Below are 22,977 nucleotides of genomic sequence, written 5' to 3'. Positions count from 1 at the left end.
ATCAGGAGTCTCTTTCCTGTGGACTAGTTTTTCTTAATATCATAATGGAATTTCATCCATTAAAGTTAAATCCAAATAATATTTCCGTTCAAACAGCTCTGTTCTATTCCCTCCCTTCTTGCCTATAACCAGGTGTGAAAATTCACTTAATGGCACATCCTAGGTGATAAATGGATATTATCAAACTGTACACTAAAATACAAGCCAGAACCAGTTTTTAGCTAACATTTTCACTTCTCTGTCTTAGTGAGTTCAAATGAAACTTTCAAAAAGGATGTCATATTTGTATCCTCAGTAGCTGGATTTTACATATACATATATACACACACAAAATTACACATGGGAAGACAAATTGTATTGCCAATTCTATTACACCCACTTAGGTCACAATGTTTTTTCAGTATGTGGATAGGTTTTCTTTAATATTTGAAACTCCCAGCGCAGGACTTATTGTGGCAAATGTAACTAAGAGCAACAGTGACTGGTTTTTGAACTTCCTGTTCATGAGCAACACTTAATGAGCAATGAGTACTAACTTCTGTTATTAGCTGAAAATGCTTACTGATTTTATTTTACTCAGGCAAACATGCTTTTAAAACAAGAAAAATGCTTGACAGAAAATTTTGCCTCCAGACACTTGTGCTTTTAAGTAGAGGCACAGAGAAGGTTGGTGACATGAGAGCATGTAAGATGTTTAATGTACTGGGGCTTTTTCTCACCCTGGGCCTCCAGTTTTCCATGCAAGGTGAGGGCAGTCCCACCTGTCTGGGTGCTCCACAAAGGCATGGCAACAGATGTGACCCAGTGTCTGACACACTGGGCTGCTGATCTCTGCTTTTCTGGCAAGATTCAGTGCATAGGTCATTTGCCAGGCACAGAGAGTGCTTAACTGGGTTTGGGGAGGAAAGTCCAGTGACACTTCTCCTGTGTGCCCTTCTAGCCTTGACATTGCCATGGCCAGTGGCAGGGCAGAAGCTGTGATCTGTAACAGATGTGTTGTGTTTTGTTTCCTGCCCAAAACCTGGAGGGACTTGCACTGTGTGAGCTGTAATCTAACAGCTGAGCTGGATGAAAATATTCACTTATTAGAAGGACAAACACTGACAGTGAGATACATCAGAAATTATTAGGAACTGGCTATCAACAACAAACAAACAAACAAACAAACAAAATAAACAAACCCAAAACCAAATAGAAAAGTGGGCTGGTAATATAACCTTGTGTATTATGGTCATATTAGAGGTAAGATGACAAAAATGATACTCTACACAACAAAGAAAATGGTATGGCTATGTATGGTGTTCACAACACTAAAAGGACTTAATACAACCAGACTTAGATGGAAATATCTGAAATACCTTCAGTTTTCAAAACAGTGAGGTGGTATCACTGAATGAAGTTCCAAGGAGACATACTGAGGTGCTAGGGTGGGAGACAGCAGAGTGCTCCTCTGTGAGATCCCAAATACTTGAGAGGACAATGGGAACAATAGTCAAGGACTGGTTAGTATCAGGATGTTTCCCTGCAATTCTGAGATGAGAAATGCTCTTGCAAACCAGAATTTATTAGTGATGGATAATGCAAATAAGGTAGCCTCACACAGTTGCTCCTGGACTTCATGTCAGCCCTTCCAATGTCAAGCCAAAGGGAAGTCTTCAACATCAGAGCTAACTCCTAGGGGAGGCTCAAATCTAGGCTGCACTCTCAGAGCCACGCTGATGTAAGGGCTACCATGTAATCTAGTCACAGCTGCATGGGGTGGGTAGGAAGCCACCTTGAAATGCTGAGGTTAATATTGCTGTGTCGCTCCTGAACTCATCTACAAACACAATGTCCATCCTCCACGAGGATGCACTATGGTGCACTGCCATCTGCTGCCTATGCCTCAACTCCTTGTTGGCAGCTTCTGCACAAAGGAAGATTAAAGGTATGGAGGGTCTAAAAATTATGTCCTTTCCCTCTTCATACCATTTTTCAAATTTAAAAATTCTGGAAAGCTGATGAGGACCAGTAATATGCACATAATCTTCACAGGAATCCTTCTTATCCTACCTATTAGGAAAGAAGGTAGCAGAAGATGCTGTAAGTGAAACCCTGGGTGAGTAAGGATGCTTTTCTAACGATATGCTTCTGTTCAATAATAGATTTTAGACTTGAAGATGATAGACTGGGAAATCTTGTACTAAGCCACTGTTCATGTTTTGTATCAATTCAGTTCTAGATCACAGTGATTCATACCAATCTTTAAAACTAAAAATGCACCTTATTAGAGAGGACAAATACAGAAATCTGTCTCTCTGTCATGTTCTGTTAGATTTGTAACCTGTAATGTTAAACAAAGCCCTTTCTCACACAGTAATGGAAAGACAACTATTCCAGCCTGCCTTTCCTTTTGCTTAAACCCCAAAATTTTCACAGCCTGTGTGTCCTGGTCCAGATCCCAAATTGCATTTCATTTTCTGGGCTTGTAACTCCTTAGGGGAGGCTATGGATGGAATACACTCCATTCTGTATTGAGATTTATCCTTTGACTGGTTAAAACTGGCTACTGGCACTGCCAGCTCTGTGGCAGTCCTCAAATCCAAGACTGAGGCATGTATTTTCAATAGTGCCTTCTCACCTTCTATTCTATCATTTAAAGTAACCCAAGACTATGCCTCACTCATGCCTTTACAAATTTTAAGTGTGATTTTTCTGACTTTAAAAACTCCAGACCAGTTCCTCCTTGGACTCTCTGCAAGCAAAATGCCACCAACACCTGGCTTTTGCTGCTCCTGGAAAATCCACTCTGCTTTGGATGATGCTCCCAATGACACCATTGCAGTTTGTACACTGTTTTGAACAACTGAGACTGTTGGCAGAATCTGGGCAAACTGTGGCTGCAGAAGTGTCCCAACCTAAAACTTCTCTCTCAGATGCATGAGACCTCAAGAGGCCAGTAAAGCTGATGGCAGCAAGCACACAGAGCATGCCCTTCAAAGGTAACCGCATCCAAATCCGTTAAGGTACGAGTCATATAGATAAAATAAAATTCAAGCCCTCAGCTATGTGTCACTAGTCAGAAAAAAATGGAGCCTAGACAGGGTAAACAGATTTTTTCAACTAAAAATAGGATAATTTAAGTTGTCCTTTACTTTAAGGTACTTCCAGTCAAACCAGTCTGTTAGAATAAACAATTAACATTTGTAAGTCTCCCTTCTACTAAAGATCTCAAAGTGTTTTAAATCCTGTGTGATACAAAGAGAACTCAGGAGCTGGTCTGTTATCAGGGTTCTGGGCTGAGTCTGGTTCTACATCTGACCTTTCCCAAGTCCATGAGTGTTCTGACTGCGTCGCCACCATTGCAGGCCCAAAGAGAACAGGTGGCTCCATTTACACACACCAGTCCAAATTGATCAAGAAAGTGATACATTTTAATTCTTGATTCATGCTGAGCAGATTTGAATAAATAAGAGAAAACGGCTAACTTGAGTCTACTTTGCTCTACACTCCATTGTCTTTTAGAAGCAAATGAAAATATTGAGGAAAAGCAATTTAAAAGCAACCCATGTGAGTAAATATTGAGTGCAAGATTGGTTCAAATAGTCTAAGAAGAAGACATGAAAAGCTAAGAAAGATGCAGATTTTGGCTAATATTAAGGCTAGAAAGAAGAGAAAGTAAGCCATCCAGCAAGGATTATTCTACATTTTAAAATATATCTTTACTGATGAAGAATGATTACATTGATATAGTTTCCTTTTGTTTTCTGTCCAGATAAAGTCACTCTTCGGCAGAAATCTTCCTTATAAAGTTTCAGCCTAGAGCACATTTTTACAGCTGAGTTATTATCCTTAAAATACGAGTTCATACTGGAAATGCTGGCAGCCCTCTTAACTATTGTATAGCAGTGAGCACAGCTGTAACATGTTAAATATGCTGAAAGTACATGGGGGGAACAGAGTGGCTCAGGGGCCTGGTAACAGAACAGAGAGTCTCAGTGCTGGGTCACCAGGTTCGGTCATTGCTGGACTGAAAGTTTTATCAAGCAACAGCTGCTCAGTTCTGTTCAGGTATCAGCTACCCACAGAGAAACCCTCCACCACAGAGATACACCACTGTGACTGGTGATGTCCAACAGCCTTCCCAAGGGTTGGGAAAGGTAGGGGGCTGCATCTCCACAGGTTACTGACCAGGGGAGAGACTTGCATGGTCCTTGGCTGGCATGCTGCTCTGCCAACAGAGGGTGTTCAGCACTAGCCTACGGCTGCTGGGTCTTCTCAGGGCACTCAGTTTTATCAGAAGGATGGTAACCACCAAAGACTGTTATTTTTTTCACATTAGTGAATGGACCACATCCATGCTATCACACTGCCAGTTTCAGAGGAATTGCCAAAGCAACATGGACAAATGAAGCCAAAGTCTGCTGCTGCTTCAGTTTACTGGAGTAAATCAGGTAAGTTGCTCTATTTTACTCTTATCCATATCCATGCTGCAGTAATCTCTACAAAAAGATTTTATTTATTATAGCTTTTATTTTGTATACCACCATTTCCTACCAGCCACTGTGTACTAGTCCATGGGAATGTGCAGCAAGCAGTCAGATCCTGACATATGCCAAAGATGTTTTTACTTCTTTGTGACTTTGTGGTTTCCACACACTGTCTGATTTGCAGAAGTTTAGGTTGAAATGAATTTTTTTTGGGCAGCTTTCCTGAATTTCTTTCAGCTATTTGAGTATTGTAGAGGTGTTCAGTTTTCTCAGGAAAAAAAAAATCTTTATTTTCTCTGGCACCTAAAAATTAACTACCATTGTGGTCAACAGTAATTTCAGAGGTTCCATGAATGAACCAAGTAAGAGCAGTTCAAGTTTTTTTCAAACTAATTTTCTAAACCCTACCTGAAGTAAATTCTTCAGGCTACAAGGCAGCTGATGGGAACTGCCTACTACCAAGTACTGCTCTGAAAATGCCTCAGACAACAGAGAGCACCTTGCTCTGGAGCCAGAGATGAATAAGCTGGTGAGTCACTCCTGTGGCAAATGCACCAGAGTGAGTCTTTGACCCAAAGTGGGTGACCAGCCTTCCATGAAGCACTGGTCAGGCAGCTGAGTCTGCCATGAGTTTAGTAAGATGTCTTTCACATGATGGTAAGGAGATTCTTTGGAGGAACAAATCATAGAGGAAGTTAGAGAAAAGAAGGCCAGCTGGATAGTATACACATATTGCTGAGATGAACAGTAAGTTATTTGGAAAAAAAAACAACTCTGAAGGAGAATAAAACATCCTGTGAATCCAGGTCGCATTTAGCACATAGTTGTGACCAAAAGAATAAAAAATTTGAGTTGTCAAAAGGAATGTTTCCACCATATTTCAAAATGACATATCATTTCAGAATTTATCTAAATTTGAAGGGGGAAAAAAAAGCTTAAAATTAGTTCAACAACCCAGAAATGAAAACAGGGAGATTATAGATATTTTGTCTCTGTTCTTCTTCTCACCCTTTCCTCACTCCCTAAGTTCTCTCTGGGAGTGGAGTCAAAACAACATTTTCACAACTTTTTCCATGTCACTACACTCTCCCTCTGCACATTTTCATTTGAAGACAAGTTTTAGAGCTATTATTTGATTCTGCCCACAAAGCCAAATTTTATTATCCACAGAGTATTATATATGTAATAGTCCTGTCAGTCCTAGCCAGAGGCAAAGGGTAGCCTCAGAGGTAAAGGAAACGAGAAACATCCAAAGGAAGATAAATAGGAATGAGATGATAGGCAAATGGCTAATACTCCCATCTTTTGTTGAGAGCTGTGTGGATAGAAAAAATAGTGCTCTAATTAATTCCAGAGTGACAGGGACTCGAGGGCCGGGTTCTGTGCACTGCATGCTTGTGAATCTTCATTATATGTGAAACCCCTTCCTCCAAAAACCAAACAAACCCTTTTTTTTGTCTTTGACATCAAAAGATGCATCATAACTAACAGCAGATGTTCTGATAAACTCCAGTAGAGACCAACCTCTTGGCAGCCACATTTCTGTTCTGCAGTGACTTTTCCAGTCACACAGAAAATCCACTTGTGGGACTGAAAAGTACATGAAATGGTTTTCTGGTAGTATTTCCTGTGGTATTTTCTGTTACTATCGAGGAACTGCAGCATCATGAAGGACCATCTTCTGGTGTTTCAGCTCAGGGTCACTGCAGATGATTATGAATTCAGGGAAGTAATGCAGAAGTGCACAGCTTGAAGAGGGAACTAGATGAGGCAAAAATTTTAGCAGAAGCTAATTGTAATTTCAGTTTTTCAAACTTCTGTAATCCAACAATCACAGTAACATACAGATCTTAGTGAATTTGAAAAATTTGGCTTGAAATCCTGGCCCTTCTGAAATTAATTACAGTTTGTCATCAACGACCAGTATTTCACATTGTTTTAACCCTCTGAGACAGATGCCAAGTTGTACATCATCATGCAGGTATCCAAAAGATTTTTATAGCACTGACAGATTTTCATTAATTAGTTATGTCTAGCAGAGATTATTCTGCTCTTGTTTTCAGATTCAGATTGTAATTCAGTGATTTTTGGTTTTTTTTTTTTCAGTAATCCAATTGTAAATTTTGTGGCCCTACGCTGCCTGCAGACTTGTTTAACCAAGAAATAAAATTTTGTTTTCTGGCAAGACAGCCATCTCTTCGAGAAGCCGAAGCAATTAATAAAGATAAGGACAACCAGCCTTGGAACAGGAAAGAATCAAGTCTAATAAAAATTTCCAGTAAGAAACCATCTAATAAATACTTGTTATGCACACTGAGAAGGATCCTTAGGCTGCAATGTTGCCATAAATTATTCATATGGAAGTTTTGGACTGTAAACAAATTTATGAGGATAATGATCTCTTTGCAATTCATGAACAAAAGTGGAGGGAGGGGTCAGTCCCCAGAATAAACTGCGATGTATAAATCCACCAGCTGGAGGCATAAAGTTCTGATGCAGAGATTCACTGCAGAAATTGTAAAATAATCCCTGTGTGTTTTCTCCTTCCAGAAAGACAGCTTTGAAGAGCAACTGCAGAGCCAAATAATATAGTGTATCCTCATCTGCTGTTCTTGACCAGAGCAGTAATCACAAGTTAGATATCAAAGTCTTTGGACTATAATGGGTGAATCAAATGAGAACTGTGCACAGCATTAGCCTGTGCCTGCTTAAAACTAGCAGCAAGCAAGCGTGAAACCTTCGTCAGTACAGACCGCAAGGGGTTGTTGCAACTTTGGGAAACACTGATGTTCATTTTTGTTTGATGTACCAAACTGCTTTTCCTCAATTGAGGATTCATACTGACTGACTAGGTGGTTTAATAAGCTGAATGAATTTCACAATGGCAAAGTTTACTTCCAGTACATTTATTTAATGGCTGAGGGAACTGATGAAAGGGAAATAAAAATCTGATGAGGAGAAAAAAAAATTAGTCTAGAATCTAGACTCCCCCAGGACAATTTCTTGTGCTTTGTATCCTCTGTACTGACAGACAACATATTTGCTTTCTAGCTAATTACCAACAAGACTAAAATTTTACATCTTTGATGTGTATGAGATCAAAGAATATTAGGAAATAAAAGTAAGATTAACATAATTGTCTTGTACAGCTATAATAAATTATGACTACATATACAATCAGACACCCCGCTCATCAGGAAGGCATAAACTAGAATTAATTGAACTATACAAGAACCTTGTTTAATTTTGTTTCCTCTGCAGTTTCTCACCTCTTTTGACACCCACCACTGGATTCCAGATGGAAAGCCACAAAAGAGGCCCCCATCCCAGTGGCCTATCTGAAACTTATGAGATTCACAGAAGCTCCTGTTTCAGTTGTTGAGCCTTAAAAAAACAGCAGCCTTGTGCAGACATGGCAGGTCACCAGCAGGGGATGAACTAAAGGATTTCCAGGTCCAAAATCATATATCCCTACCACATGCTTGATCTAAAGGATTAATTTCTATTTAGGTTTTTAATTTTTACTACTATTTTCTACCTAATGTGCTTACGCAGACTGGGCACCCAAACCTCTTTGGGAGCATTTTTTGGTACTGCAATCTTTTTCTATTATGTATCTAGGGCACAATTCTCATCCATCAAATCTGTGTGACAGCACGCTCAATTTAGGAAAAAAGGAAAAAAAAAAAGAGGGGAACCAATGCTTTGATGTATACCTGCATCTAATTCATCATTACCATGGCTTAAATAATGAACACATTATTTTAGGAGAGTTACATTTTCTTTAAACTGCCCATGAGAGCAATGCTGCCCTATAATAACTGATAAACACCTAGCTTTGATTGATTTGTCTTCAGTCTTAATACACACAGCATGTTTGTTTACTTTATAAATATCTTAGTATTCCTACGTCCTCACCCGCTCAACTATGAGAAAAAAAATCAAAGGCAGCCAAAAGCAACTGCCTTGTAAGAGTAAAATGGGGTGGGAATGTTTGGATCGCTCTGGCTCATTAAGGTGACGTGAAAAGTCTACTTCTGGCTAGGAGCTGTGAGTTATTCCTTCAAGCAAAAGCATTTTGAAGGTTTTATTTGTCATCAGGTGGCAGTGACAATGAAAAACGTCTATTGCACTTCAAGACAGCTGGTAATAAAGCGGCATGGGGAACGACTGACAGAATAACTATACCACTGTAGCTTCTAAGTTTTCACAGCCACTCAGCTGGAGTTATACCATTGTATTAAAAGTGGTTTAGGGTATAAAAAACACTTGATACAGAGGGGTTCTCTCCCTCCCCATTGCTGTATGAGGAATCAGTCCAACAAAATTTGGGTAAAACGGTCTTTTGCATAATTTAATTAATTGTTTCTACTATGTAGTTTTGCTTTAGTTCACACAAGGGCAAGCCTAAAAATGTTTCTGACTTTCTGACAACTGACTCATTCAGCACCCTTGCAAGCAGCTCCCAACAAATCCCAGTCTTCAAAGGCACATTGTTTTTGTTTGTTCTCATTGTAACAGATGTTTTTTATCATGTACTTCAATGAACTAATTCATCTGCAGAGGACCGCCTACTCTGGCTGGTGTGCATCCAGCTGTGGAAATAGCTCAAGTGTCATCTGTGACCATTTTCATTCCATTCTTCTGACTTCACAGGATCTCAGCGACCACATCCAAACCCATTAAAAATAAACAGACCTGAGAACATCCTTTTAAAAATTTTCCAGCGGAGGAGTAATGCTACTCTAGGCAGGAAGCCTTTCTGGAAAGAATGTAACTGCTGAAGGAAGATTCACTCAGCTCTGGAAGTCTCCTCCAAACATGTTGCTTTTATCATATGAACTACCCAGTCAATATTAAGAGGCACAAGACCAATGTCAGGTGTGATTTTGATGAAGCTGAGAGCTTCTGACTAACTCAGTGCCATATCAATTAGCCTGAGCACCAGACAATCAATCACCACTTCTGCTCTAAATGTACTGAGCTCCCATTAGAAGCTGCAAATACCATGAGGCTACTTCATCTCAACACACTGAGCCCTTTTATATACTGTGGTTCTACTGTAATATATTTCTGAAGTAGAAACAAAATCAATCTGAATTGCTCTGGAGTGGAAGCATATCCCATTAACAGCTGTGCACCAAGATTAAAATGTATTAGTGGATAAAAAATAGTCTGCGTCTGTAAGAAGACAATTACTGCTTTCTTAAAAGTGACCAAATAAAACATCCAATAGCAATAAAGAACAGACTTTCTGAAAATGCCTTTAGAATCAGTTGGGATCACTTCATCACAAGTCAAAACATGCCTGGGATGGCGCAACCATTCCTTGATTAGCTTTCTTAGAAGCAGGAGCAACAAGCTGCTTTCTGAATTTCTTGAGAAGCTCACTGCAGTTTTCCACAGGAAATAAGTAGTTCTTGATAAGATACTGATCATACACCTCAATACTGGGTCCACTGTATTTGCTAATTATTTTCAAACCACTTAGTCAAGTCACCCATCAAGAGGAAATGATTAAATTGCAGATCCACTGAACTGAGAAACTTGGTGACCAAAACTCCTTGTGGAGCTAAAATTATCCACCTGTGTAAGAGGGCTCGCAATACGTCAAACCAAGTAGTTAACTTTGGTCTTGAGAAGCAACTATAGCTGTAGTTAATTAGACAGCTTGGAAGGATTTTTAATATTGTACAACACCAATTACTAGAATATTTCAGAAACATTTCAGAAGCCTTTGAAAACCTTCAGGAAAATAGAGCCTTATATCAATCATCAGAACTGATTCATCACTTTCAGGAAGTTGCATTTCAAGCCTCGTATTCTACAGAGAAAATTTTAAAACTTTCTGGCAACTGTCCTATATTTCAAAGATGGTAATTCATCTTCTCACTTCAGCTCAGGTGTATTTATTATAAACTTGTTATTTGGGTATATCTAGGGGTCAGCTGCTTTAAGGTCTAAGCAGATCATGCAGAAGGCATGAACAGCTGGCTGCAGCTTGTGACATTTTCTGTAGTTCCTAACTCAGTGGGTCAACAAAACGGACTCACTCACAGCAACGCTAAAGAATTTCACATTAATTTTCACTCACTTCACAGTAACTCATTAAATGGAGATACTTAGGGTACAAATGGGTGCCTGACAGAAGACTCTTTTGGGATTTTAGTCTTCGTCTGTCACATATTCTAGCCTTCTGCTGATTTTGCTGTTGCTTGGTTTGTTTGGCTTGGGCTTCCACTTTGGAGCACGTCAGAATGATAGATAGCATTCTTTGAAATAGAGAAAATACTTCTCAGAGAGAAACCACCACATTTGAGTAAAACTATTGTCCTTCAGCACATATAACATACAAAAGAATGCCTGTGATGCTCTTATGACTTATACTGGATCTTGGAATTGTTAACATCAGAGTTCTGTCCCTTGTATTTATCCACAAGACTTTAACCAGCACAAAAGAGTTAACATAGCTTTTTATGCTGTGAGAAGCAGAACAAACATTGCATAATGCCTGGTTACATATTGTCCCAGCTTGGCCAAGCAGATGAAAGGAAACAGCAAAGCACAGTCTCATACTTCACTCGATACAACAGCAGTCATGGCATGTTTCTACTTACTCCTTCACTTGTCTGTTGAACAAAATAATGAAAAGAAGTTCAGACAGGATTCAAATGCATTGCATATCGTGGAAACAGGCAATTACCACCACAAACAGATCATTGCTAATCACCACAGCGCACACTCTCAGAGCCATGACCTGTATCACTGATTTTTATCTGGAAGACAGATTTGAATGGCATGTAAAACTCTAGGAAGAACAAAAAATGTACAAATTTTCAATATTGTGAGAAAGTTCTCTTCAATTGTGGTGTTTGAAGCTTCCCAAGCTCTATTACAAGATGTTTATAATGAGTTCACCTGGCTTACACACACGTCCAATTTTTTTTTCCCTGAATGGATGCAGTTACACACATTGCTACATTTCTATTATCCCAGTGAAAACCTCCATGGTTACTACCCACTGAAGTATGAAGTCCAGAATCTCAAAGACATGCATATCACCTGTGTGGGCCAAGCGAAATGTTTCTCAGGATTGTAGCCAAATCTGAACTTTGTCATCCAAAGATAAATTATATTGCTTTTCTATCCTGGAAATTGGAGGCAAAGCAAAGGAAAGGGCCAAACTAGTATGGAGTTCCCAGGACCTACTCCAGATCCGTGCTTTTAACACTGGCATGGATTGAAGGTTTGTTTGCTGTGTGAGTCCAACTCTGAGCTCTGAGCTATAACTCTTCACTGGACAGCAGCAGCAGCACCAGGACTCCCTTTCAAAGACCAGTTTCTCCCACCATTACCATGCTCTAACCAGCTGCCTAAATTTGCTTTATAGTCACCTCCTGGTAGAACCAATAGCCCAAGGTGTTGAATACCTGTGAAGACTTAGGGTGAAATGTTATAAAATTGGGCATCAAGCGAAAGCTGATGATGTGAATAGGGTGTTGCTGTCTGCAGAAAGCAGCATGAAACCAGGGGAATTGCACAGGTCTTTCACTTCAAATTTTTCTTATTCCTGTGCTGTTCCTGAGGCAAGATGTGGCCTGTCACATCTTTAGCTGTCATGATGAGTGTCTTTGCTTGCTGCACTTGGAGTGGAGTTAGCAAGGGAACTAATACAGCTTAGCTACTTCCACAGACACAAATCAGTGAGATGGGGTTCTACATCTGCTTGTCTATCAGAAACACTCAAACTGCTCCTGACAAATGTCCACCCCTTTCTCTCCCTAAAGAAAGAACTGTGACAGGCACCAGGAAACAATCATTGCATCAAACACTTCATCCTCATTTAAAATAAGTACATCTAGAGCAATCCTCTCCTTTCCACAAAAATGACGCGGCCTGCCAGCAGGAAGAAATGTCAGTGGTGGAATGCATACAACCATGCTTTTCCTGGAACGCTGCTTGTTCTCCTGGACCACTGAACTCTGGGTTAGCCAGGAGCAGCTGTGGCAGTGCAGATGAACCAGATTTACAGTGGTAGGTCTCTTCCCCTACCTGCCTACGGAAAATACACTTCTAGCCACAACCCTGTCAGATGTGGGACATCTGTGAATGTGACATCCACCCCCACCTTCTTGGCTAGAGGCAGGCAGTAGACCAGTAATTTCCAAAGCTGCAAAAAGGAGTTTTTTATTGATAGTGCTAAAGAGGAAGGCTACCAAGCTGGGAGCTGACACAGACTCACATCCTGTGTGGATTGGGCAAAGAGGGGGTGCATAATGATTTGCAGATTGCCGTACTGCAAAAGTACAAAGGCTGTTTGAAAGCAGGCTGTGTGCTGTGTGAATCATATGCAGCCCTCTTGTCCCACCACAGGGATCAGTAGCAGGCTGTCAATCCTGTGATCCTAAGCTTGAAGTCGAAGTAATCATCCAAGCTATCCCAGACTGAACCCCCCATGAGGACTCCACACTCTGTGAGTTTACAGCATTTTAGGAGGCAGAAGCAGACAACCAATAATGAGGAACCCAATTGTGTTCCTGCTTTGGGATGTGCATGTATGGTTTGCCATGCACAGAGAAAAGATAACTTCCACTCAATTGCTCACTCAGTGAGCACAGTGGCGAAAGGCTACACCTGGGCTTTGGGGTGGATATTACAGACAGGGTCTCTCAGCAACAAGATCTGCAGTGACAATACAAAACATCCCAGGTAGCTTATGTAAAAGGCACAGATTGGGAAAGGCTGTCCAGCAGACATCCTTTAACAAGAGGCTGTAGTCAGTAACAAGAAATAAAAAATTGCATTTAAACCATAAGAAGAAGAAGTGAGATTTCAGCCCCTAATTTCCAATTTCTTGTTAACAATAGGCCATTTGATAAGAGAACCTACTCTGCTGGAAGTGCATCTCTTTGACAGGTAGTCCAAAGGTAGTGATTTCACTAAACAACAACTTGACACTCCTTCAAAATTCTTCAAATTCTCTTGATCACTGTGTTACACAACTCATTCTTCATCGATCCACTATGAAACAGCCAAAGAATGTTCAGTGTTTATGCTCTTACATTTCACTATTTGTTTTCTCAATCATGTAAGAAAGAGATTGAAACCATCCTCTCAACAGCACTGCAGATACCACTGACTCACAAGAGGCTTTGTGGCAAACACTGCTGAATGCATGGACTTCATCCTAATTCACACTGCCTTGAGAAGAAAACAAGGCCACAAGGTTACAGCTTGAAAACTGTAATTAAGCAATTACTCCACCTCAATGGGACTAAAATCAGTTTAGGAAAGATACACATGATTTGCCTCTGTACCGCAAAGTTTAGGTGAATATTACATTCTTTCTAAGGACATTTGAAATTAAAAGAAAGCATTTTACCATGACAGTTAGAAATGAATGTCAAATACTGTTAGACCTGACTACCTTCAATAGTTTCAATAATAAACTACTACTTATGGTATCTTGAATGTTTCTAACTTCCAGGGTGTCAGACCACACCCTACAATATACACTGAGATAAAAAAATAAATTGTTAGCACTGCCTCTGCAAAAATAATTTAAAAATAATTATGTTATTAAGATGCTTCAGCAGTTACAGTTGAGAAGGTGTTAATTAATCAGCTACTTACTCAGACCCCTCAACAAGTATATTAGGAATGAACACAGAAGGGAGGAAAAAAAAAGGCAAGAAAATGCTACATTTGGAGACCAGAAATAAACTTCACTATAAGTCCACCTGAGACTTTGCAAATGATATTCAAACACATAGCAAAAGGTTTCTTACATAGAAAAGTGAAAACCAAGGAGAGAACCCAGAGCTTGGCTCCCCATGCAGGGCAGATGGGGGACACATTAAGGTGTTTCAGAAGGAGCCCCAGCAGAATAAGGACACTCTCAATTTCCTACATGAACCAGCAGACAGCAGAGGCAGCACTCAGAGAATGAGTGTTTGGGCAGAAAGATGAATACAGACAAAGGAGATGAAAAACCCAGAGAAGTCACTGAACTCAAGGTGAATTGAGGAAGCAGGACTGGATCATCTCTATTGCAGAGCTGGAACATATGAGGACAGGTCCAGTGGCCAGGACTAAAGGATATTAATGAAGATAGAACATAGATAAGTCAAAGATAGATCTAGCTAACCTCATTTTTTAAAATAAAATAACCTATTTTCTCAACAAAGGACATACAGCAGATCTAAACTCTCTGAAGGTCAATAAAGTATTTCAGGCAGTGCTACAGACAGAAATTACTAAACTTTGGGGATGATAAAGGATTAACTAAAGCAGAAATGATAACAGGTTGTGCTAAAAGACAAGCTACACTACTTCAGTGGGAGGGTCACTAACATCTCCCTCAGGATTGCTCTCATCAGATGTTTTTAATAACTCCCTTGAATAATATTTGGGGAAATTGCAAAGTTGTAAGGCACATTAAGTAAAGTGGCAAATTAGAATACCATACAGGAAGGACTGGACTAAACAGAGCAAGGCACAAATTCATCAAGTCAATCAGGCTAACATGTGGTTTCCTTTATCATGTAGTAGCATCTGTTGGAAACGTGGAAGAAGGAGAAAACCTGGATATATCAGTGAATTTAGGATGATGGGATTACCAGCCATGAGCACAAGGGAAGAAAGATATTTTACAATGCAGCAAAGTCATCCCAGAGAAGAGAAGGAAGTATTAAAGCTATTTGCACAAAAGGCTTGAATCCTGTGAGCATTGGCTGTCCCAGAAAAATGAATTCAAAGTGGAAGAGATCCAAAGAAGGGTCATTGTTGCAGCCAGAGGTATAAAATCCTTACATTACTGCAAAAGAAGCGATGTTAACATAGTTAGCCTAAATTGAAAATGCAGGTAACATTTTTGTCTACCAATTAATGTGGTGAACATTGAGAAAGGACAACAGTTACTGAACTTAGGAAGAATGTTTGACCAAGAAACAGATGGAGGCAAAATGAATAGGAGCACCTTTAAGTTGGAAATTAAAAACTGAGTGCTAAGCCTCAGAGCAAAGATGTTTTGAAACAAACCTCATGATAGGATTATCAAGAGGCATAAAATCAAAGTATTTAATCAGGTTTTGTGAGGGATTATGTAACATGCCACTGAGATTAGCTCAGATGGTTAGAGCATGGTGTTAATAATGCCAAGGTTTTGGTTTCGATCCCTGTATGGGCCATTAACTGAAGAGTTGGACTTGATGATCCTTGTGGGTCTCTTCCAACTCAGAATATTCTGTGACTCTCTATGGTTCCTGGATACAGGAATTTTGAATCTTACAAACTGGTCAATAAGTCCTTAGAGCACATTATTATAATTTTTTTACACAAGTCCTGCACTAGAAAAACCACGATGCAGTTGTAAGTAATACATAGATTAGCTAGTTTCCCCTACTTATGTAAATTGGTCCTTGAATACACTTGGCTGTAACATAATGGTAATTTATGGAAGTGCTGTTGTTCCAAGGATTAAGAAGGTGCCAGAGTCTCCTTCATCAGCTTATTGCTGCGGGCATGATTCTCTTCTAATTCTCGCTGTTTCACACCTATGCAATTCAATTTTCTTAAGTGAAGTTAACTCTTGATTTATACTGATAAAAATCAGATCCAATATTTCCTTTTGTAGCTGGGACAGGTTTATTTTAATAATTAACGTGAAAACCCAGAACCCTAATAGTATCACTGTGAGGATGTGTTTAGAGGCATCAGTCAATATAGGCCCTTGTTCCACCAGACTTTTCACAAACTTCTACTAAAAACTATTTAGCACTATGACAGTTTTATAATCTAAATAGATTGGGATTTGAAAAAAAGAAAAATCTGAAACTGAGCCTAAGAGAAAGATGTTTTCTCCAAGGTCAAAAAGCTGATCAGTGGCAGATGAAAAAGTATCTGTCACTAAGTGCTCTAAGCCTACATGTATTCTTTGAAGCCAGTGTGAGGAAAGGCAGGCTCAGGTAAAAAAGGTACTGCAGCAAGGAAAAACACAGCTTTAAAATACATTTGTAGCTAAACAAGTATGTATGATTTCCATTTGGAATTTTCTTTCTAAACCAGTTGAAGCCTCTGGGACAAAACCTCAAATGAATACCATATTTTAAAAAATAGTAAATTAATTAACCTTGAAGATTACACCTTGATTCATACATAATTTTCTTCCTATTCAATTGTTTATAAAAGGACATCTTGTCAATAGCCTAAAACTTGACTTGATCCTTCACTAACAAGAATTCCCCTTTACAGCTTTTACAGGTTGTGCCAGTCTTTATAAATCCAGTTTTGGAGTTATCACAGTCAGAGTGCTGCCCTGGCATTACTCTACTTGTAAATCTCAGGCTTTCCTCAAAAATCCTCTTCTGGGTTTGCAGAACCCCAGAACCTGTTTCCTTCTCCAAAGCTGTCCAATGCTTCTTCTGTAAATGGAAATGCAGATATCCTGCAGTTGTAGAGATGGAGTTTGGTAGGCAGAAAGGAGATTCAGGTCCCCTTCTACTGGTGAACAGTCCTCTGGTAACATCTTGTATTCTTAACTGCACTATGGAAATGAGAACCACATCTCCATCATGGGAAAAGCACCCAGAGATTATTCCCAGCCTTGCCACCAACTAGTGTGAAACCTCTGTGCTCTCCGACCACAGAGAACATTCAAAGCTCTTTGCTGTCTGTGGCAGATGAAAATTGCTGCCTTTCCTTTCCACCATCACAGAACTTGCATGTTTGGCAATTGCACCACATGACCACCTTTGTTAAAAGCAGGCTGGGGTCTGGCTTACAACGTGCACACGTTGTCTGATTTGTTGTAAGACAGCAGAGCGGAGCGCTCTCTGCGGAAGGTGGGTAACATCAGTCAGCACCAACTGCAAGACAGCAGACAATGCCAGGCACAAAATAAGAGAAAGGTTCATGATGGAGGGCAAATTTGAGAGGACTGTAACACACATGTCACATGCCTCAGCCTGTTCACTGCACACATATGCGTGCATAACCAGAATGCATCACACGGGGCAAAATACCTGATGGTGAGCAAATTCAACACTCTGCTGAGCCCATTGCTCTCTGCAAACTGATTCATCTAATTCTTGGCCTATTATTAATAACATACATTTACAGTCCACCACTCTCTCCTGATCCTATCACAATCTGCTTACTTACTAATCTACCACCTGGTAAATAAGTAACTTAACCAGTGCTCACCAAATTAAGAATTTTTACTCAAAATGGCAAACAAAACATATGAATCTTACAGATTTGTGTTCAGGATTTTCACTTTGTGTAACTCTAAAACTTAATGAAAATGCAAATCTCCATGAAAACAGAGTTGTTACATATATTAATAGGAGATAAATTAAGTATTGCTGATGTTCTTAGATGATGTACACAGAGCGGGAAAAGTGAAAGCAGAATGCAGGCTTTGTACAAAATTAGGCATTGATTTTTTTAAAAATGCACTACATTCTTCCACAGAAGGTACTCTAATGTCTATTGATTAATAACTATCTTTTTAAAAAGTAGTCCCCTTTGATAAAACTGCTTTTAAACAGCTGTTGTATTAAGGTTTTTCTTGACAATGAAGGTTGATGGGTAAGGTTGCATCTTTTCTGTTAAAAAGAAATCAATATTCCATAACCTCAACCAGAATTTCCTGGCTTCAAGAAACTCTGGGGAACCTTTCAAATTTAGTGTCAGATGCCTTCTTTTCCAAATACCTTTTTCATTTATGTTTATAGATTTATATGAACATAGACATTATGTTTTTTTTCCACTAATGTAAATGTCTTTAAACAAACTGATGGTTTATACATTTAGTGTTCATGCTATCTGTGGAATATTTGAAAGAAAAGAAAATTTTACTAGAGCTCTGAAGTCTTTTTAGGATAAAACAGCACACCACAAGTTCCTCAAATGCAAGGGCTTGTCTACTGGAAACATTTGTGGTTCTCCTGTCCATGTTTTCTAAGTGAATCCATATGTGGTGTGTCTTGCTGCCATCACAAAAAAATGCTCCATTTCACTAGGGGGCTCTAACGGAGTGTCAAAAAATGTTGGCAATCAAACTTAAATGTATCTTTTTCTGGCATTCGTATTAATTTCTGCAACAGCAGAACAAAGGACTGGAGCAATACTTTGATATGATTCCAGAAGCATTGTATAATCGGACTTAAAAACTGCTGCACTTGAGTAGGAGATGTAACTTGGCTGAATCTCTTACACCTGTTTTCTTTTAGAGGTCTAAGTTAGTTGAACTCAGGCACTGCTTTCTGTCCTGGGTACTCTCCCCAGAACAACAACACCTGGCACTAAAGGAGGTCAGCAAGCACATGCTCACCAGCCTCTGAAAAACTTGTTTAGGTAGCACTGAGACAACATCTGTATACAGTGGGTGCTGGGTGAGACGGAGGCAAAACTGACCTCATGTGAGCCTGCCTGCCCCAAAGGAACATTGCCAATTACTGCCTTGATTATCAGAGTTATAGAATTGGCAGTCCTCGATTTTCTGCCTCGGGAAACACTGGAATTAAAATTGCTCAGCAGAACTTTGTCATTGGAATTTGGCTAGTTATTTCAACCTCTAAACACTTTAGCCTTAAGAGTTCAAGTAAGTTCATGTTCAAAGGATCTCTTAAAAATACACGGCTAAAAGTTGAAAGACTTGCTGAAGATTCCAATTTCTAAGGATTATTTCCTGTTTACTTTTCATACCAACTAGCTGAATTCTCACATTTCATCTTGGAGGCAGGACTCAACTGTCTGCAGAGGATATATTCTGTTTTCTTACACTCAAACAGGCAAACTCAAGATAGATTCCTGGCTCTGTTTACTAAAAAGGTAGAGCAATAAACGTGAGGTAGAGAAAGCTGTCTTGGGAGAGGGATGTGGATTGGAGCACAAGGAACTTCTTTGTTCCAGAGCGTAGGAATCAAAACACTGAAACTGCTGTGGTATTTTGGGTATTATCCAAAGCAGCAGAGTTGCTAGTGAGAAAATGAAAACTGATCCATTCCAGTTGAACAATTTGTACCTTTTATGCTACTACACTCATGCACAACAATCAAGAGGCAAGAATCTGGAGCTCTTACTCAGCCTTGCTTCTCACCAAGCTAGGGATTTTACACTGCTTATGAAAAAAGACATGTTTTTGTTGGTGCTTTTAAAGACAGACGGATTCCGTTCAGCCATGGGCCACAGGAAGGATGACAGAAAAAAATAATAAGGGTGTTTGTTAAGACACTGACCTCTCTAGAACGACTGTAAGGGCTTGAGAGACTTCCAGAACAGAAGTTCTCCCCAACACACTTTATCATTATAATTTATCTATATCTTTATAGTGGTACATTTTTCCATATGCTGCTCTGCTTACAGCCTTCCTGCTGCCACTGGCATACTCCTTCTCCAGCTATTATGTAGAAACTATTCCAGACTGACAAGAACATCTATCTGTGCATACCCAGTGATTGCACACACAGTTTTACTTGGAAATAAAAGAGGATAAGTGTAAAACCAGTGTGTACATTGAGTATTAAGGTAGTGCATTTCTGTTGGTTCACTAAAAAAATTGCCTTTAAAGAAGAAGAGTACATGTATTTTTTGTAATAAAGATTTGAATCAAAACGTTTTTTACAAATGTCCTTATCAGTAAAAAATGAGACTGTCTACATGTGAATTGAGGTGTAAACATGTTTTTCAAAGTATCCCCATAACTTTCAAACAGCCTTCAGGGACTACAGGAAAAACACAGTAATATGGCAAATGTTATAAGTCTCAGAATAACTCTTATCCCATTTATGTTTTCATTCAGTCATCACTATCTGTCTATCCTTATCCTGAGGCAGTAATGAAAAATAAGACTTTTGTTTCAAACACGGAAGAGTAAGCACTGTACTTTGAAAGATATAGTTAACTAAACTGAGCCTGAACTATCATCAGTGCATTAAATGTTTTGCCAATTTTAATCCAAACTCACACTGCTGTAAGTCTTTTGGAGCTTGTCTTCCATTAAAACTGCGGAGAGCAACCAGGGCACATGGCAAAGCAATGAAACTGCCAAATTTTAGGTATTCTTACTTTGACATAGTGAAAGCAATATGGGAAAAAGTGGTGAAGATTCAATTCACAAAAGATGCATATTTCAAAAGTGTCTGAATCACACATGAACCTCCAGGTAGATTTTTCATCATGTCCACATGATTCAGGAATACTGCCTTCCAAAACCCTGAAGGTTATGTAAGCATTAAGATGTGAGAAGTTTTCATGTACGACCCTACTATGCCAGCAGAAGTTTATTTTCAATACTCCTTATTCCGAAATAGCAATGCTACCTCAATCTATTTGATATTATTTTTCCATGGCTCTTGGAATAAGACCAGCAAAAAATCACTGATAACCAAAAATAAAACCCCTCAAAAAATTGTATCTGCAGTTGCTTATTAGCAACATCCTACAATATCAGTTCCATACCTGCAGCATCCTTGACTGTTCATCTGTCTTTCTCCTTTTAGGACAAAAATGTTCTGACTATTGTTTTCTTACAAAATGTTACTTTGGTTGTTTTCTGTTTTTAAGGGTATCACAGAAGTAAGGAGACAAATCAGGCTGAGAAGGGAGATCAGTATACTCAAACATTTTGAGTTAATATATATGCCATTTTTGTTTGTTAGGGTCAGAAGTTTATCTGGTTGTAGTTTAAAAGCTACAGAAGGAATTGGAGATAGAATCTTTTACTATAGTGGGCTTTTTAATTCGCCAAGTAAATGGATACAGAATGCACACATGTGCACATTAGGAAAATGTGGCTGAAATTGATACACAAAGGGACATAAAGGACAAAAATGTCTGACAGGCCAAGCTACTGCAGGGGATAGCTCTGAAGAAAGAGCTTTGTATTTGCTGCACAGGGAGGCAGGTGGGAAGGGAGATGAGAGGGGCAGGCAGAGGAGGGACAGACAGACACAGGATGGTAGTGCTGTGCAGCATAGCTCTTCCCTCCTGTCAGCAAGGCTGCCAGTCTGGGAGAACACTGCCCTGTCTGTGCACAGCACACTGAGTGAAAAACCCCCTTTGTCTCCTCTACAGCATGGCTCTGCCTGTCTTTTTGTCATGAGGGACACTACGTGCTGTTAAATTATACAAAAATATCAAGTAGGACTTTCTGTTGGAAATGCAAAGCTAATCATCCAGTAACATGATTTAGTGGATACTTATAATCAAAACAAAGAATTAACCACCACTGTTTGAGCAATTCAAACTGTGCTTTCTGTATGAGTTCATCTCTACTGACAAAGAATAATAGAGGCTTAACAAAACGTTCTCCTTCCAGGGGCAAGGGGAATGTAACATTTATCTGCAGTGGTGTCCAGGGGGACATCACATGTCATAATCAATCACCTCATAAAATATTATGAAGTAAAGTGGTGGCAATTTAGATAGTAGCATGGAAAACTAGCTTATAAGAAGAAATAGAAAGCTAACAAAACTGGAAAGTTTCCAGTTCCATCAGCTCACAGGATTACCAAAACTCACACCCTTAATTCTGCCAACTTTATTGTAATCTTTTCTTCATTTTTTTTTTTTGGTTTTTTTTTGTTTTTTTTTAAGCTATGGAGGTGCCTAGCATAGAGTCTATATATAGTTAGGCATGGAACTACAGAAACTTAAAATGAACACAGATTCTTTATTTTCTTTCAAAACAGACCATTAATTCTGAAGTCTCCTGAATTCTCTGTGTGGCAATACTCTGACAAGTTTTCAGACATTTCTAATAAAGAATTCATCTCTGAATGAAACCTGGGGAATGGTAGTTCTGCCTTTTTGCTTTTTATGCTTCTTTGGTACTAAATGCCTCATGTCCTCTTAAGAACATAATCTTTGGAAACATATGGGAAAAATCTGTCAGTGAAGAGTCTAGGATTGCTACAGAAAACACATGGAAGTAACCCACAACAGCAATGAGACTGGAACAGAAATGGTACACCACTTATCCACTGTCCCTCTGCTTTTCCATCTAGAATCACACTTCCCTTTTTTGACATGACTCTCTGGTTCACAGTGAATACCAATTTAACTCAGCATTTTGAGGGTGCTACTCACTATAAAAGACAAATTTTTTCTTCATGTCCTTACTAAGGGGTAAATATATTTAATTACTTCATAATAATACCTCTACTAGTACTGCAAAAAAATGCTTTGCTCAATATTGTCAAATAAAACTCAAACACACAAATACACAAAATCTGGGATTGGTAGAGTGTTTAGGTTTTTCTTTTAGAATGGGAGTCTTTCTGCAAGGATTGGAACTTCGGCTTGCACAAGTCTCATACCCATCAAATACACATATCTAAGGCTTCTTGTGGTATGCTATTAAATCCAAATATTAGAATACAGGACTGATGTTAACTGTGAATTTGTTCAACACATTTCATCTCCCTACAAGGAATACAGCAAACAGCTTTACTCCACTGGGATGGAAAGTTCCCCCAGGGTCTGCAGAGAGGTGCAGCAGCAG

General features: G+C 39.3%; 1 protein-coding gene and 1 long non-coding RNA gene across 3 annotated transcripts in view; one reads left to right on the top strand and one right to left on the bottom strand.

Moving 5' to 3' along the window:
* RBMS3 (RNA binding motif single stranded interacting protein 3) overlaps positions 1-22,977 on the bottom strand; it is a 692,310-nt gene that overhangs the window by 34,502 nt on the left and 634,831 nt on the right. The gene's annotated exons all lie outside the window — the stretch shown is intronic.
* Positions 4,078-6,640, top strand: LOC115948135. Its single transcript, XR_004081980.1, has 3 exons — positions 4,078-4,139; positions 4,322-4,433; positions 6,576-6,640. It is a non-coding gene; the product is annotated as an uncharacterized LOC115948135 (long non-coding RNA).

The sequence above is a fragment of the Geospiza fortis genome, unplaced genomic scaffold (genome assembly GCF_000277835.1).
Source record: "Geospiza fortis unplaced genomic scaffold, GeoFor_1.0 scaffold231, whole genome shotgun sequence".
Classification (NCBI taxonomy): Eukaryota; Metazoa; Chordata; class Aves; order Passeriformes; family Thraupidae; genus Geospiza; species Geospiza fortis.
Note: the sequence above shows the minus strand (reverse complement) of the source record. Positions and strands in the feature narration are given on the sequence as shown.